Source organism: Sorghum bicolor, chromosome 7 (assembly GCF_000003195.3).
Source record: "Sorghum bicolor cultivar BTx623 chromosome 7, Sorghum_bicolor_NCBIv3, whole genome shotgun sequence".
In the NCBI taxonomy this organism is placed as follows: Eukaryota; Viridiplantae; Streptophyta; class Magnoliopsida; order Poales; family Poaceae; genus Sorghum; species Sorghum bicolor.
Window position 1 is genome coordinate 297,391 of NC_012876.2, and position 13,081 is coordinate 310,471.

General features: G+C 40.8%; 1 pseudogene; it reads left to right on the top strand.

Annotated features, from left to right (window-relative positions):
- Nucleotides 4,778-7,865, top strand: LOC110436974 (annotated as a pseudogene).

The window sequence follows — 13,081 nt, forward strand, 5'->3', positions numbered from 1 at the left end:
TGTCATCTCATTTGACCTTGAACAGACGTTGCGTAATCTCGAGTCCAAGTAAGTACACCCTGCTGCCACCCGGAAACCACAAGTCAACAACAGATCGCACATTCAAAACTCACCAGATCTAAATGCAATCAGAAGGATCTCAACTCTCATTACACACATATTGCGAAAGTGCATTTCAAATATATATATATATACTACTACGTTCTTAAATATATATATATGACCCTACTATATATTAATTTTTTCCATTCAATTAACTATTCGTCTTTCCCCAAATATTTATGCGAATAATAAATAAATCTACAAACTAAACCCAAAATGCATTGTTAGTCAAAGTTTAAGTAAAAAGGTTAACGCCGTCATATAGATTTAAGAACGGAGGTAATCTCTACAATGTATGCGGCGATGCAGTAACGACGTGCCAGTGCCACTCTACCAGCTAACAGTAACAGCAAACACCAAATGGGCTAGTGTGCTTAATTATGGATGGAAATTAAACGGATCAATGATATTGTATTTGTTTTCATATTTTTGGTTAGATTGGAATTTGAATACGGATAGTATCAGCTATGCCGGATAGAATATAATTAGATATCAATATTATAAATATATGATTTGAGTATTCGTATCAGATGTTGAATATCCAGACTCGGATAGAGATAGATTTAACCCCTCTAAATAGATTTGATCTCAAATATGGTCGAAAAATATCCGTACCGTTTTCACCTCTACTAGTGCTAAAGAGTAAAGACTAATAACACGTTTTAACATTATTTGATGTTAGATTTTAAACAATTGCATTTACCTATAGTAGTGACAACATTATGTTTGTGGGTGATTAATGATTGATTGTCTGGTACCCTTTCTGAAGTATATATGACCATATGTTTTTTTTGTGTGCACCTTTTTGGTTTAGGTAGTACCGCACAGCTAAAGAAAATTCTGGTTCCACCACTGCACCTATCCAGACTACCTTCGTTCTTAAATTAATCTATTCATGACGACGTTAACTTTGTAGCATTACTCTTTTTTCTATATGCGTACGTGATATGAACACGTACTACGTTAAGAAAATGGGTCTTTCCATCACGATCGAGTAATAACGTAGCCAAAATGGTTTCCACAGCTAGCCGTTGAGGATTTTGTGTGCTAATTAGGGATGAAAACGGTACGGATATTTTCCGGCCGTATTCGAGACCGAATTCGTTTAGAGGGGTTCAGATATGTCCGTATCCGAGTCCGAATATTCAACATCCGATACCGTATCCGTATCCGAATACTTAAATCGTATATTTATGATGTCGACATCCAATCATATCTTATCCGACATGGTTGACATTATCCGTATTCGAATCCGAATCCGACCAAAAATATAAAAACAAATATAATATCAGTGATATCCGTCCGTATCCGATCCGTTTTCATCCCTAGTGCTACTTATTAAAAGTCCAACAACAACCACCACGACCAGGAATTAACTTGGCACGTACCTCGTGGGCAACCTGGACTAGCTAGACGCATATAGAGATATCAATAAGGCCTTGTTTAGTTTCCACTGAAATCCAAAAAGTTTTCAAGATTCCCCGTCACATCAAATTTTGCGGCACATGCATGAAGCACTAAATATAGACGAAAACAAAAACTAATTACACAGTTTGCCTATAAATCATGAGACGAATCTTTTGACCCTAGTTAGTCTATGATTGGACAATATTTACCACAAACAAACGAAAATGCTATAGTAGCGAAATCCAAAAAAATTTCGCATCTAAACAAGACCTAAGTTAAGTTACACGTGCGGCGGGGCAACGTCCGCCGCGCAGCAGGGGGCACCTCGTCCTCTATATCTCCGGCGGCCACCTCGATCGCCAATCACGCTGAGATCACCGCCTGATCAATCACGTCGTCCCTCTTGGCTCTTGCCAACGAGCGAGCGACGTGGCGGGCGCGGGCGGCACTCATAGTTGGGGGCTGAGACCACCCCATCCACGCCTATACCAGGCCATGCCACCCCGGCCCATTTTTTTTATAGAAAAAAGTTTTCCTTGGCATGATAAAGTTAAATGTGCCCTTAAGAGCATATGCTCTCACTCTTTTCACTACTAGGTTTGTATTTAAAAGTGTACAAACATACATCTCAATGCAGATTCGCTGCTCACCCCAACCAGCTGCGCACATGAGATTGATTCCCCATGCCCATCAAGACACGACTGAAGAATATTAATGTGCGAACCACTAGTACACAAAGTTACTATATAGGCGGTTCGCAACCCCTTTCTACAGGCGGATTGACGAACCGCCTGCGCTCATGCAGTTCACATAACTGAACCGCCTGTAGAAATGGATTTTATACAGGCGGTTCAATTATGCCACCCGCCTATAGAAATCTTTTTATAGAAAATACAAAATCAACTTTTAAAAATAGAAAAAAATATTTTAATTACAAAGTCGCGTTTTTCTCACGTAAAATCACGCGCTTCGCAGCCAATGGGATTCAAACCTAAGACCTCGCCCTTGTGCGTATACTCCTCTACCACTCCACCTATCACTCAGTTGTGTTTATATTAGAGTTTAGTTCCCCACATATTATCCTAAACCGAGCATATACTGATTATTTGAGGCCCTAAACGGATTCCAATGGAAAAGTTGTCAACTACAAAATTTCATAACTTTTCAAGATCTACAACTTTTATATTGGTAGTTTCTTCATCCGAGGTCATTTACAAAATTTGAATTTCAAATTTGAGAAATTCAAACATAGTTTTCGACGACAAGATGATTTCAAATGAAAAAATTATCAACTACAAAGTTTCATAACTTTTCGAGGTCCACAACTTTTATTTTGATGTTTTTTCAAACGAGGTCGTTTGAAAAACTCAAAAAATTTAATTTCAAATTATTTCTACAGGCGGATTTCTTAAGAAACCGTCTGTAGAAATATGATTTTTACATGCGGTTGTCCTAAGAAATACATGATTTCTATAGGCGGTTTTGTTAGAAAACCACTTGTGAAAATTGATTTTTACAGGTGGTTTTTGAGTTGGGCCTGCCAATTTATTTTTACAGGCGTTCTTTAATTGAAACCGCCTGTTCCACCACCAGCGTAGAGAATACTAGTGAACTAATTATAGACCAATTGGTTCGGTTCCTTGTAATAGAACCTGTCCATCCAGGTTAAAATCCTTAACTTGGTATGGGTACTCATATTTTTCAATATTTTTTCTAAGACCTATCGGCGGCAACGAGACGGCTGTGGTTATTTTGTGAATCTCGAGATCTGCTAGTTTAGTCCTTCGGAAGTGATCATATGGGTAGGGTTAGCATACCTATGTTCATAAAGATGAGTGTGCGTACGTGTTTGGACGCCTACGTTGTACTGTGTAATTCTAAAAAAACTAAAAATATCAATGTAGATCTTATTTCTTAGATGTCACTGTACAAGAAATATAGTGGTGCAAACACAATTAAAACTAGGACTGCATATTTATATAAGGAAATCTGGCTAAACTAAAAGGAAATGTGTGAAACAAATTGGATGTACTGTATATACACTAGTACAAAATACAAATCTAATTACCTTACTTACATGGGCCATAGGGAGGGCATAGATGACCTCTTATTAGGCCGGTACAACAACACTATGCCAACATGCACGGGGGGTGCTTGTCTCTCTCTTATTAGGCTGGTACAGCAATAATATTGTGCCGACATGTACGGGGTCGCTTGTCTCTCTCTGGCCTAATAAGAGGGTCACGCCCAAGAGCAAAGCATTTCAAGAGCACATGAGGCCCAATAAATATATCTAGTAAAGCCACATAGCCCACATGAGACTTAGCCTGCTTGTTACAATTGAAGTTTGTAGCGACACGTTATCCCACAGTTTCACTGCACACAAGTGACCAGGGAACGTATCACCCTCAATGACAAATGAAACGTCAGATGTGTCCGATAGGTGTGGCAACTAGACGAACTGGGCATGACATCCAAGTGTGAGACGGTGGCCGGGGTCAGGCACGTGGTCGTGTGGCCAGCGAGGCAAGCTGCAAGCTCTCTGTGGGGGCATGGATGACGTCGCGTAGGGTGGACCGGTGGACACTAGCTAGTAGAGAAGTTAGCTTTAGCCCTGGTTTTGGCAACAAAACTAGACTGTGAAGATTTGAATTCAAGACCTAATGATATATATAGTTAGTATCATCAATGTTATTATCTTATTATATAAATTTGATCAAATTTAAAATGTTTTGACTTTTCAAGATTCTTGTTGGAATTGTCTTATATAATTTGAGATGGAGTAATACAACTTCTTCAGTTGGCGCATAAATAATGATCGACGCCAGCTATATGGAAAGCTGATCATCACTCGAAATCACCGCTTGCCAAAAATACTGTACCCAGCCAGATCTAGAGAGTGAAATGGTTGGTGGAGCAGCAGTAGAAGCGCACTACCTTCTCTTACTCGTGGCATCAATCAACGTCGTCTATTGGGAGAAGACCCATCAATAAGAAGCTCCTGCGTTCGCCTCCTACCTGGTGGGCTCCCTCCCACATGTCTCCTTTTCCACGACCTTGTCGCCAAGCACGGCCGTGACGGCCTGCTGCTCCTGTGCCTGGGCTCCGCGCCGACACTGGTGGTGTCGTTTCAGCACGATGCGGAGCCGTTGGAGTTTAGTCCCACATTGTGTAGTGATGGTGGGGGAGCACAACATATAAAATAAAGTGGGGGAAGTCCTCACTTATTAAGCTAGTCTTTTGGATTGAGTTGGATCCAAGGCCTTATATGTTGTCAGCTCTGGTGGACCTGAGATATGTGGAGCGCAGGCTCATGGTAGCGAGCCGGGCTAGCCTCAAGCTAGCTCCAAGATCGAGAACTCGGTGGATACCGCTGGTTCTAACAACTGGTATCGAAGCCGAGGTCAAAAAGGGTAAACCCGATAAAAATAAACAAATATTAGAAAGGTCACAGGTGGCAAGAACCACCTTGATGTGTGACTAAAGGAGAGATTGTTGGGGTTTAGTCCCACATCGTGTAGCGATAGTGGAGGAGCACAATATATAAGGTGGGAGAGTCCTCACCTATTAGGCTAGTATTTTGGGTTAAGTTGGACCCAAGGCCTTATATGTTGTCCCCCTTGGTAGACGTGGGATATGTGGAGCATAGGCTCGCGGTAGCGAGCCGGGCCGGCTTCAAGCCAGCTCCAAGATCGAGAACTCAGTGGACACCGTCGGTTCTAACAATTGGTATTGTAGCCGAGTACAAAAGGATAAACCCAATAAAAATAAACAAATCTCAAAAAGGTCACAGCTGGCAAGAACCATCCTGATGTGTGACTAAGGGAGAGATTTGTTCGGGTTTAGTCCCACATCGTGTAGTGTTAGTGGGGGAGAACAACATATAAGGTGGGGGGAGTCCTCACCTATTAGGCTATTCTTTTGGTTTGAGTTGGACCGAAGGTCTTATATGTTGTCAGCTCCGGTGGACCTGGAATATATGGAGCGCAGGCTCGCGGTAGCGAGCCGAGCTGACTTCAAGCTAGCTCCAAGATCGAGAACTCGGTGGACACCACCGGTTCTAACAATTGGTATCGGAGCCGAGTTCAAAAATGATAAACCCGATAAAAATAAATAAATATCAGAAAGGTCAGAGGTGGCAAGAACCACCCTGATGTGTGACTAAGGGGGAGATTGTTAGGGTTTAGTCCCACATCATGTATGGATAGTGGAAGAGAACAACATATAAGGTGAGGGGAGTCCTCATCTATTAGGCTATTCTTTTCGGTTGAGTTGGACCCAAGGTCTTATATGTTGTTTGAGCACAGGCTCGCGGCAGTGAGCCGGACCGGCTTTAAGCCAGCTCCAAGATCGAGAACTCGGTGGACACCGCCGGTTCGAGCGGAGGCCATCATGCGCACGCACGACCACGTCCTCTCATCAAGGCCGTGGTCACCGGTGGCCGACATCCTGTTTTACGGCGCTGACAAGATCCGTGTGAGGTGTGCGTCGTCCTAGACAAGATCTATGCGAGCGCGGACGGTGGCACGGCAAGCAAGGTGGTGTGCGCATACGCCAATGATATGATGTGCCGCGCGGTTCTGGGAGAGTCGCACCGTGCGGGAGGGCGAAATAGCTAGCTTAGGCATTGTTTAGATGCACTCAAAAACTCAAACATTTATAAGATTCTCTATCACATCGAATCTTACGGCATATGCATAAAGTATTAAATATAGATAAATTTTTTTAATTACACAGTTTACCTATAAATCACGAGACGGATCTTTTAAACTTATTTAGTCTATGATCGGATAATGTTTGTCAAATACAAACGAAGTGCTACAATGTCAAAATAAAAAAAAAATGAATCTAAACAAGGCTTTAGTCTGCTGATGGAGCTGGCCAACATGAACGTACGTCTCCCTGCTTGGGGGGTTCAACTTGGAGGACTACTTCCCGAGGTTGACGAGGATAGGAGCTGCTCAGGAGCTCATCTGTGCACAGGCCGAGAGGGTCCACAGGAGGTGGGACCAGCTGTTCGACGAGCTCATCCACGAACACCAACAGGGCAACAGGCACAGCAAGATCAGACTCGGAGCACTACTGAAGACTTGATACATGTTTTGCTCACTGCAGAGGAGGAATATGGTCTCACCAGGTATAACATCAAGGCGCTCTTAATAATGGTACATACGCGTGCCTGCCTGCTGCCTACGTGGCCATCTACTAGTTACTTACTATACAAAAACTAGCAAAAACATCTTGATTGACACAAGAACGTTGTAAATAATTAAAAGTTTTAAATTTAGTAGTAATTCATCTAGGCTACAACGATAGGCAGCCGTTTGTTGATTGATCTCTTTTCTTGTTGACAGAAAACATTTCAAGCGCGGGGATAGAATCATCCTATGTGGTACTGGACTACGCCATGGCTGAACTCATGCTGAACCGACACGTAGGGCTAGACTACAAACAGAGATAAGGACGGCGACGCCATCTGCAGGAAAAAAACAAGACATGGTTGTGGTGATGGAGGAGGACCTCATCAAAATGCCATACCTAAAGGCAGTTGTCTAATCACTTTCATTGAGAGGGATGTTTTCTTTGAAGTTGATGAAGATGATATAATTGGCACATTTATGTTCTTTCAAAAACGTCGAATAAAATAGTCAAAAATAGCATTGTAAGTCTCTGGTTCTCATTTATGCTTATATTTCAATTATCGGTATGGCTTTTGAATTATTTAGACTATATTTAGTGGATGGTTTGAACATAACCCATGAAATGGAGCCTTATCGTGTTACTTAGTGCATATATACCAAATCATGTTGTTAATTTTACAATTATTACTGAATTGCTAAAATAGATTTACCAAATTGTATACGAAATTTTTTTCGGAGCATACCCAAAGACAAAATCCTAGATTCGTCACTGGCTGCACCCACCAGCGCCACTCCTTATCCCACGCGTCTCCAGTCTCCACCATAGACTGCATCATCAATGGCTGCTACATCCCTTCCGGAACACGCATCTTCGTCAACGCTTGGGCTCTTGGCAGAGACCCGGTGTCATGGGATAAGGCTGAGGAGTTCATGCCCGAGAGGTTTCTCGAGCGGGAAGGTTCTGGTTCTGAAGCAGTAGCCCCTGATATGAAGGGCACAGACTTTGCGTTTCTGCCATTTGGAGCTGTAAGAAGGATTTGCCCAGGGATAAATTTTGGGATTGCGACTATTGAGATTATGCTAGCAAATTTGATTTACCATTTCGATTGGAAGCTTCAGAATGGAGTAGGAATAGGGGTTGATATGTCAGAGGTGTTCGGGATGCAATTGCGCCGAAAGGAGAAGCTCTTCCTTGTCCCTACAATTCCAGGGTGATCACGGCACCAAGACTGTAGTCGTTCATGCGTGTCAGCAGCAGGAGACGTGCTACTGTTACTCGTCCGGCAATGCAAGTGGCGAAGAGCGGCTGGGCGCATTGGGAGTCTGTTGAGCCGAATGCGGCTTTGGCCTGGTGGCTTTGTATATATGGCGTGGTATGAATGTCAGGCCTGGGGTAGAGAGGGGAAAGGATCACTGAATTTTAACTGAATCCTAGCTATTCTCTGATGTCTTCTCTCTCATCAGGGAATAGCTAGGATTCAGTGGAAGAAGAGGATTCAGAGAGAAGACATCAGGGAATAGCTAGGATTCAGTTAAAATTCAGTGATCCTTTCCCCTCACTACCAACGGTTTGGCAATTAAGCTTTGCAATTTTGTTAACTTAGCAAATAGAGTGGAAAGACTCGCATATATGTCAAGCCCCTCCGCGCTTGGCATCCCATCCCTCGCGCGAAATCCGTCGCCCCCACGTCTGGTCGCGTGACTACTTTCTCCTCCCGCCGCCAGATTTTTTTTTGCCAAGTGATTAATGTCAAACCATTGAAGATTCTCTCTTTTCACCTTTGTCATATTTATTTAATTTTGGACTTGTCAAACTCCCTCATTTGCCAAACAAACTATGCAAAATGGTTGGGATGCTTTATAGCTAATGTGACCGGGCTAATGAGATACCAAAATCCATTCAGAAATGGAAGACCAAGTGGTTGCCAAATTATAAATGGATGCATGTTCTCTTAGCTGTTGCTACTGTTGGTCAATTTAGAAATGCCAAAATAGTCTGTTTCGATAAAAAAATACTAGTAAACATCCTTGTGAGGTACTGAGGTGATTACATAAAAGCATCATGCTTTTCTTATCTTTTGGGCAGGGCTCTTCAAAGATAGGATCATGGAAAAGGTGGTGGATGGTGCAAACCTGCTGCTTGAGTCTGCTCTTCAGCTGTTGTTATCTTCGCAGCGACCGGCAACTCTGCTGATGATCACAAATGCTGAAGTGGACTATATATGAAGACAAACAAGAAGGCCGGGCGGTGTACGTGTCCGATCTTGAGGAGATATGAAGTGGACGGTTTTCGATCTTTTGTTTGCTGTTTTACGTCCGAATTCCTTTATTCCCTGGTTTAGAGTGCATGTGTGTGTAACGCTTGCAACATTCAAGCACAACTCAGAAAGATCTGGTGGAGGGTGTACAGTACTTGTGTGGTCATCCTTGCACGAGAGAGATTGCGAGAATTAATGATCGATCTAGACAGGTTTTTTGTTGTTATTATTATTTACACTAGATATATGTAGACGATGACGATCGAAATCCTCAAAACCACATTAAACACACATACACTAAAAGATATATACTCATGGGGGCTTGTGTTGACAACGACGAGACACGAGAGTAGACGGATGCTGGATGCACATCGATCGTCACACATCTCTCTAGTCAATTTAATTAGAGCCGGCCAGCTAAGGGCCTGTTTAGATTGGGAACGAAAATTTTTTAGATGTCACATCGGATGTGTCGGAAGGATGTCGGGAGGGATTTTTAGAAACTAATAAAAAAACAAATTACATAGCTCGTCAGGAAACAGCAAGACAAATTTATTAAGCATAATTAATCTGTCATTAGCATATGTGGGTTACTGTAGCACTTAAGGCTAATCATGGAGTAACTAGGCTTAAAAGATTCGTCTCGCGATTCTTAACTAAACTGTGTAATTAGTTTATTTTTTTATCTACATTTAATATTCGTGTCCAAAGATTCGATGGGATGGATGAAAAAATTTTAGGTGGGGAACTAAACAGGGCCTAAATGATGAACTAGTAGGTTACTAGCGTGGTCGCAGCTATATGTACGATCTGAGGCCGGCCGGGAAATTATTGAGATCGGATCGGATATGATGCGATATATATATATATATATAAAAAGAAATTCCTTTCTACACGTACGTGTAGGACAAGTTTCTTTTACACGCACGTGTAGTTACTCTCATCTATATATCTCTAGATTTAAGGTGTATATGACCGGACGAAATGTATATAGATAAAGTATATGATCATACTAGACCATCTAGAGTGATATGTATGTTAAGCATGCATGCATACGTAGAGTATATGGTTATACTTATTGTATATAATATAGTAGTGACATTTTAGTAATATATTTAAAATTCTAATTTTTTTGAAAAATTTTCGTGTGTGTATATATATATATATATATATATATATATATATATATATATATATATACTCCTAACATATAAACAACAAATTAAATAATATACATACTACTCTCTCCATTCCAAATTATAACACGGTTGACTTTTTCAACCTCAAGTTTGATCACTCGTCTTATTCAAAAAATTTATGCAAATATCATTAAATTTAAGTCATTCTCGAAGAACTTTTATTAATAAACCAAACCATAACAAAAAGAAGTATTTTACATAAATTTTTGAATAAGACGAGTGATAAAATTTGATGTCAAAAAAGTCAAACGTTTTATAATTTAGGATAGATTGAGTACCAATTTTGATCATATTTTTTATGTTAGTATGAATCTACATTTATATTTATAACTATCAGCGAGGCATGTAAGAAATGGTCTGCACCACCGTGTCGACCATATATATGGGTAAAACTAGGTATTGATGCATCTTTCTTGCGACAGCAGGGGAGGATTCTAGTGGATGATCCATTAACGGATCACTCAGGTAAAGAACTATTATTAGCCTAAAGTGGGACTGTTTCGAAGGGATTCACTATTACAAAAAGTAAATCTAGATCTGGGATTCATCATGAATCACGAAATCCATGATGAATAACGATTGTCCATACATAAAATAACTAAATATTAAATGAAGACTGGTCTTCCATTACATCACTACTACAGAGCAGGCCTTTGGTCACTTGTCCAAAATGAACAATAATCTCGGCTCAATCAGCGTCCGGGACAAAAACATCTTTACTCCCGGTTGGTGAGAACAAGCAGGACTAAAAGTCTCCTGCCCAACGGCTATGGTGTCAGAGATCGGCAGAAGGAACCTTTAGTCCCGGTTGGTATCCCCAACCGGGATTAAAGCTCAGCCTTTAGTCCCGGTTGGTAACCTCAGAGTTAGAAATGACAAGGAGATTGGATTTGTGCATCCAATTGTTGTATTCAAAGACCAGAAGACCCCGTATGTCTTATGGAGAACTCAAACGGAGAGAAATCTACGGAGTTCTTGATCAACCAAAAAGACAAAAGATATATACTCTTTCCCTACAACTTTAAGTAAGTGTCGTTATCGTGTGTACATTCTATTTAACTAATTAATTAGATCAGTATGAAGATATATACTAATTTTGCCTACATGCACACAAATGCAGCTTTCATTGGATACTAATTGTCATTGATCTCTGGCAATGTCAATTGGTAATCTATGACTCGTTGAGAAAACCACAGGACGATTACCAAGAAATGGTAGATATTATCCAAGGGTAACTCCGATCTCTATATATTAAATTCTGCTCTTTTAACTCGGTAATACATAATTAATAATGATCGTTTTATTGCTAGGGTTTGGACTGGGTTCGTGCAGAAACACCGTCCAGAGTTGAATGCAGCACTTTCAAAGCCTATCTTACTTCAGTGGGTTCTACGGCAGACACCGGGCAACAATTTATGTGGCTACTATGTGTGCAAGTTTATGACGGTCTATGCCAAAAGAACTAATCTTGAGCACCTAAAAGTATGTAACATGTATATGTAATAAGGTTTTCATTTATTTGTTGCTATTTAATAAATCCTATTCATACCTCTAACTTTTTTTCTTTAATATCTATTAAAGGAGATGTGGTTGAAGGAGCAGGGGTTGGATGCGGTCCGCCTAAAAGGAATTCAGGAGACAATCGCAGGATTTCTTAACGACCAAGTCCTGAATCCTGGCGGCAAGTGCTACTTCAACCCTGAGGAGCCGATGAAACCAAATCATGATGATCATTTGTACGATGCTTGAGTGGCGGAGATAAATTGTGTTGCAAATACTTTGTCTGTGATGCATATGTGTAAATATTATATTATGGGCCTATAGATACATATAATATATATATATATATATATATATATAGTGTTTTATAGTATATTTATATGTAATGCTTTAAATTATATAAATTATAGATGTGTGTTCCATAAACTAATAGCAAACAATACGCATTCGAAAATAATAATAACATAATTGTAAACCCTAAATGAAAAACTAAAAGAAAAGAAAAGGAAAAAAGAAAGAAGTCTTTAGTCCCGGTTGGTAGCAACAACCGGGACTAAAAGTGGAGGCCAGGTGGCACACCGTTGCGCACCTTTTAGTCCCGGTTGCTGTTACCAACCGGGACTAAAGGTGGACCTTTAATCTCGGTCCGCGGAACCAGGACTAAAGGTGGGACATTTAGTCCCGAAACCTTAGCCCCAGTTCCGTAGCCGGGACTAAAGGCCCTTACGGCCCGAGGCTAAAGCCCTTTCCTATACTAGTGCATGCTAGTTCCAAGTAGCCGTGGCCAAGTCATGATCACGAAATACATCAATAGTGGCAGCATTGGCATCTGAAGTGGAACTGATAACTGCAAACTGCATATCAGTTATATGTTTCCAGTATTGTTGGGATAAAATTAGGATCACGTTCGAAATGAGCAAAATCCGAGTCTTCACTACCATGCTCACGAATAAAATTGTGAAGGACCATACAAGCAACAACCGCCATTTTTTTGCTTCCACATCGGGTAGTTGGGCATCTTGTATAGAATTTGCCACTTCATTTTCAATACTCCAAAAGACCTTTCAATAACATTTCAAATAGATGAGTGAATGCGACTGAATTTTCCTTAGGTGTTATAGGTTCCGTACCTCTATGCCACTCCAACATATGATATCTTTCACTCTTCTTGTAAGGAGCTAGGCAGCCAGGCTGATAGGATATCCAACATCAACAACATAGTATTTGCCTGAAAACATGGTCAAAACAATGTAAGTCAATAATTGCTATCACACAAAAGCTACTAAACGACTAATTATTCATTTATATTACCTTGTGGAGGATGTGGGATGAATTTTTCGTCCACATTGATTGCATTGTATAGCATACTAATGTCGTGCATAGATCCTACCATCTCGGTTGACCCGTGGATACATATGTGAACCACATGTCAAAATCACAAACTACTAAGACATTTTGAGTGGCTATCCATGAC